Below are 6,000 nucleotides of genomic sequence, written 5' to 3'. Positions count from 1 at the left end.
TACTAAGAGGTATACTTTCAATAATATTCGCATCCAATGGATCCACCAAGGCCCTAATGGCTTGTGAGTTCCAAGTCCTAGAACCTGGAGTAATAAGAGAGTCAACCGTAAGTTCCGGAAATAAATTGTGATGATTTTTGTTTGCAGGTCTCGGGCGAGTGGTTGGGAGCCAAGGATCATTCCATACTGAAATAGATGAACCTGTTCCCACCCTTTTAATTAGTCCTTTGCTAACCAGAGATCGAGCAGATACTATACTCCTCCAGCCATATGATGGAGAGTAAGAACGGATTGGTTCCAGGGGCGAAGCGTTCCTGAAATACCGACCCTTGAATACTCGGGCGAATAGAGTATCCGGTTTATTTATAAGACGCCAAAGTTGTTTGCCAAGCATTGCCGTATTAAAATTCAAAATATCCTTAAAACCCAAACCTCCCTCCTCCTTAGGAAGGCATACCTTATCCCATGATTTCCAGTGCCTTCCTTTCGTACTACCCCCAGGACTCCACCAAAATTTCGCAACCGTGCTCGTAAGCTTCTTTATAGTAGTTTGTGGTAGTCTATAACAGGACATTACATGGTTTGGTAAAGCCGTAACCACCGACTTAATGACCACCTCCTTTCCTCCTTTAGTAAAAAACCTAAAAGTCCACCCATTTATTCTTGTATCTACACGATCTTGTACGAATCCAAATACTTGTACCTTAGATCCACTTATATTTTCTGGTAAACCCAGATATGACCCCATACCTCCTATATTCTGAATCTCCAATATATCCCTCATCTCTTGCCTCCTAGATTCCTCAATCTTATGCCCAAATTGAATAGACGATTTTTGGAAATTTATCAGTTGACCCGAGACTGCCTCATACTCCTTTAGAATCCTGAGAATAGTCTCACATTCATCTCTTTGTGCCTTACAAAAGAAAAGACTATCATCTGCAAACAGCAGGTGAGATATTGATGGGCAAGCTCTCGCTACTTTCATTCCCGTCAATTGTTTTCCTTGTTCCGCTTTCTTAATGTTCGCTATCAGAGCCTCTGTACACAAAATAAAAAGATATGGAGATAGCGGGTCCCCCTGCCTAAGACCCCTTTGTGGGGTTATAAGACCCTTTGGTTGACCATTAAGTAATACCTGATACTGAACCGAAGAAATACATTCCATCATTAGTTTTGTCCAATGTGTGTCGAAACCTAGCTTATTGAGTAGTGCTTGGATAAAATCCCATTCCACCCTGTCATATGCTTTACTCATATCCGTTTTTATCGCCATATACTTATTTTGACAAGATTTATTTGTCCTCAAGCCATGAAACATCTCTTGAGCAATCAGAATATTATCTGAAATCAACCTCCCTGGTACAAAAGCCGATTGTGTTTCCGATATAAGTCTTGGAAGACATATTTTCAGCCTCTCACAAAGCACTTTTGATATAATCTTGTATCCCACATTACATAGACTAATGGGTCTCACCTCTGTCATCCTTGTAGGTCTTTCCGTTTTTGGGATCATACAAATATTGGTAAGGTTTAACCTTGGATCCATCTCTCCTGTAGTTAAAAAACTATTAACCAATTCCACCAGATCATCCTTTATAATATGCCAAGAAATCTGAAAAAAGAGAGCAGTCATTCCATCCGGTCCCGGTGCCTTTTCTGGGTGCATCATAAACAAAGCTTGTTTCACCTCCTCCTCCGTTGCTACCCGGAGAAGACGTTGGTTCATCTGAGATGAGATAGCTGGTGTTACCTCGTCCAGGAAATTATCAAAATTGGAAGGATCAGTAGTCGTGAACAGATTCCCAAAGTAATCCACGGCTACCTTTTCCACTCCATCCGCATCCGTTATCCAAGTACCGGTCTCATCATAGAGCCCCACAATCCTATTGCGAATCCGTCTTTGCCTTGTAAGTGCGTGATAGAAATTAGTATTTAGATCCCCCGATGAATACCACATATTCCTGCTTTTCTGATGCCAATACTCTTCTTCATCCTTATATGCATCCTGCAATTTCTTAGAAACCTCAAAAATCTCCTCTTGTGATCTTGAATCATCACTTTGTACCTCTTCCAATGCTTTTTGAAGCTCCGCAATTTTTTCCTTTCCATAGGGTGGGTTATTTTTCCTCCAAGCCGCAATCTCATGCCTGCAATTACTAATTTTTGAGACTATATCCTCTGGTATACCTGGACCCGATTCCTTCCATCCAGAGGCTATTGATTCCAAGAGACCCTCTTGCCCAATCCATCGTTTATCAAAACGAAATTGCCCTTTTCTTCTACGAACTTTATCTTCAATAAAAGCAACCACCGGTCGATGGTCCGACCCTACCATTCCTAAATATTCTGTATACGAAACCGGGAAAAGAGTATGCCATTCCTCGTTGGCTAGTGCGCGATCCAAACGACATCTGACTGTAAAAGCTCCCTTACCCTTTCCTCGCCTACCTTGCCACGACATTTTGTTTCCCCGTGCCGGAAACTCGAGTAACCCACTGTTCCTTATCATGTCATTAAAGGGAATAAAAGAATTGGCACTCCGTAACGCTCCTCCCTCTTTCTCATGGTTGCCCCTGATTTCATTTAGATCTCCAATTATAAACCATGGGTCCGATCTCGCCAACCCATACCGTGTCAATCTCTCCCATACTTGTTCCCTTAGTTTTTGTACCGGATCACCATATACAAAAGTTAAAAAAACTTTTTTACCAAGAGTAACCGCTTCAACATCTATTATTCTATTGCTCGTATATAAAACCTGAACCTGAAATTCATTATTATAGAAAAGTGCTAAACCTCCACTTCTTCCATTCGGATCCACCGTAACCAAATTGTCATAACCAAAGTGTGTCTGAAGACCTTGTACAAACTCTGCATCTTGTTTTGTTTCTGACAAAAAAAGAAACTCTGGTTTATATTTGTGCCAAATATCTCGAAGATAACTCATAGTCCATTTACTTCCCACACCCCTACAATTCCAACTTAGAATTTTCATATTAAAAATTCTTTATATAGCTCGATTGAGCTAGGAGATACAGATTTAATGATATCTTGATCTCTCGTAAAACCAATAAAAAAGCCATCCACCACTTCGTAGTCCATATTATTTTATCCACCTTACACCGGCCATGTATTCGAACTAACCCATGCGTCATACTCTCTTGATCATTGTTCATCTGCTCAAAACAAAAGCGCCAATTATAAAACCTCCACCTATCAGATAACCATAAACTAACGTATTTTAAATTCTCAATTTTAAATGTCCAAATAATGCCAGTCATTGTCCTAGTATGTCCCAAACGACAGTAACCAATACCAAACCAGTAAAATCCAATTTCCAGTAAAATCCAAGTTTGCAGCAACCATAATCTATCCCAATCAAGAACCAATACCAAACCAGTAGCACCAAGTCTCCATAATATCATCATATGCTGTATTATTTTCCTACTTCGTGGCTCATGGTGCCATGTAGTAACCAAAACCCCTTGGTTCCATAGATATCCTTGCATACCAAACAGGCCTACATAGCCCTTAATGATTTCCCCTCTAGTAATAAAATACCCTGTACAAATTTTAACAGTACCAGAAAATCTTACAAATCTTAAATCAAATATGTTCCAGTCCACTCCTAAAGTTCCCAAAATAATCTGACAATCTTTCATTAAAGTCTCCACTGCTAGTACAAAACCACCAGCCACTCTCGTCTTATCATCATAAAAAAATCCTCCGCAAATATGCCAATTACTTTGTATACTACTATCAGAGCAAATTCCTATGTCATAATCCTGCTCCTTAGGTTCGCTGACCAATATTATATGATAGCCATAATTGGCTAGCCAGACACGTCGCCATCGTAACTGATACCCATTCAAATCACCAAGAACACCATTTTTATTCCATTTCAAACTCAATACAGAGTAAACCTCTGAACTCCAACACCACAAACCAATACAAATTGATAACCGAAACACAATAAAAGAAGTAATGCTCATAGAGCTTATTTCAACTAAAACAAACACAAAATAAAAACGATCCACTACCGCCATTACCAACCAGCTAGCACATCTCAAATAAGACCACTTATCCATATAATTAAGGCTTTGCGTGACCACTCTTCGGGTTTGAAGTACCCTTCCCCTCCCCGTTCTTGGGATTCTCTCCATTGCGATCCTAGAATATCCAATTTTGATCTCCCAATTTCCTTTTACAGCCAATAACCAAATTGATACAGAGGAGATGAAGATTGTACCTCCACTATTCCTCGATTTCTTCCTAATGGTGATCGAGATCGAGTTAAAAATGGCTATCCCCCCAGGAAACTTCTGCGATCTCCCCGAATCGCCAGATATCTCTTTTCCTTTCCCTTCCTCTGAGCTTTGATACCACAAGATATGGATTTGAAGAGATCCATTTCTTGTTTCCTCTTTTGTATCCAATGAATAAACCTCCGATTTTCGAATCTCCCTTGATCGATTCCATATCAGAACTCCCAGATCCACCGCAACCCTAATTGATCGTAACCTTGATATCCTCCGCCGTTCGTCATAGCTCCACCATAGTGTATCTATAATCTCGCCCTGATGAGCATAATATCCTTGCGATTCCGATTTGTTTCCCGGATCCCAGTCGTAATCGAACATCGAACCCTAGAAGTCCATCGCCATCGCTATCGCCGTCGTACTTGATTGTTAATTAACTAGAAAAATAGAAAGTAATGTTGTGATTATTATTGGTTGACAAAAAGAAAGGTGACCAATTTTTCGCTAAGAGATTCTTGGTGGCCGGGTACATTGACAAATCATCCGTCTTAATTATTTCCGTGATGTGATGAAATTATTGAATATTTATTATACTTTTTACATTATTTTCGTTGGTATGAAGGCTGTACGTGGAATTTTGTAATCGCAAACATCGCCGTAAATCGCGCCTCGTTTATTTCAAATTGTAACTACTGAATAATTGTGTTCATTTTATATACACTTATATTAATAGTCCCTATGTTCTGTAAAAACGGTAATTTTAGTTTTAGAGTTTCACAAAATAAAGTTAAAATAGAAGTCATTGCCACTTTGGAAAATTTTATAGAGTTTTCCCTATATGCTTACTTTTGTAAATTGGAAAAAGTATATCCCATCTATTTTATTAATTCTCCAGCATGACCAGTTGATATCATGTCGAATCCAACAGTCCATTATCTTTCATGTTATCTAACTGAAAATAAACTATATATTTTGTAACCTCTCATTTTCCTTTAATTCTGGGATTCGCACATCCTAATATTTAGATGTAAATTACAAAATCATTCATTCCATAAAATAACCTACAGAAAATAAAATGCAGCGGAGGATTTTCATTTCTATAATTCGTATATATATAAAGCAAATTAATTATGGCCATTGGGATTGTATATTTAGGACGTTTAGACTATTTTACTAAAAACATGATATTATCATGGGTTTTATGGTATGTGTTATAGTTTAGCATAACTGTGTATATATATATATATATATATATATTATATATATATTTATATTATTTATAGTTTCTATTGCAATATATTTTTGACAAACTAAAAAATTTAGTATATTTATATTTCAAAATAAATCTTCAATTTGTATTCAAAAATTTATGATTGGAAAGTTAATAATAAAATAGTAATCAAATTCAGACATATATACCGAAAGACAAAAAAATACAAACCACACTATATCTGCGTTTCAAGCATGGATCAAGATCTAGAATAGGTCTGAGTATTTTACCCAGACACCAAGATCCGAACCAATCTAAAAATACAGGTTCGGGTCCGGGTCTATGTTAAAGTATATAATGGGTCTTTTTTCTTTGGACCCGTAAGTCTCGGTTCGAATCCAGATCCTATCTGAGATCCGATCAGATTCCCAAAGTACTAGAACTTATTGTATATATTAGGTATATTTGGGTAATTTTTTAATTTTCGATTATATTTTTTTTTTAAGTTTTGGATTCGGATTTTCAGGT

The sequence above is a fragment of the Raphanus sativus genome, chromosome 5, assembly GCF_000801105.2.
Source record: "Raphanus sativus cultivar WK10039 chromosome 5, ASM80110v3, whole genome shotgun sequence".
In the NCBI taxonomy this organism is placed as follows: Eukaryota; Viridiplantae; Streptophyta; class Magnoliopsida; order Brassicales; family Brassicaceae; genus Raphanus; species Raphanus sativus.
This window is presented reverse-complemented; position numbering follows the sequence as displayed.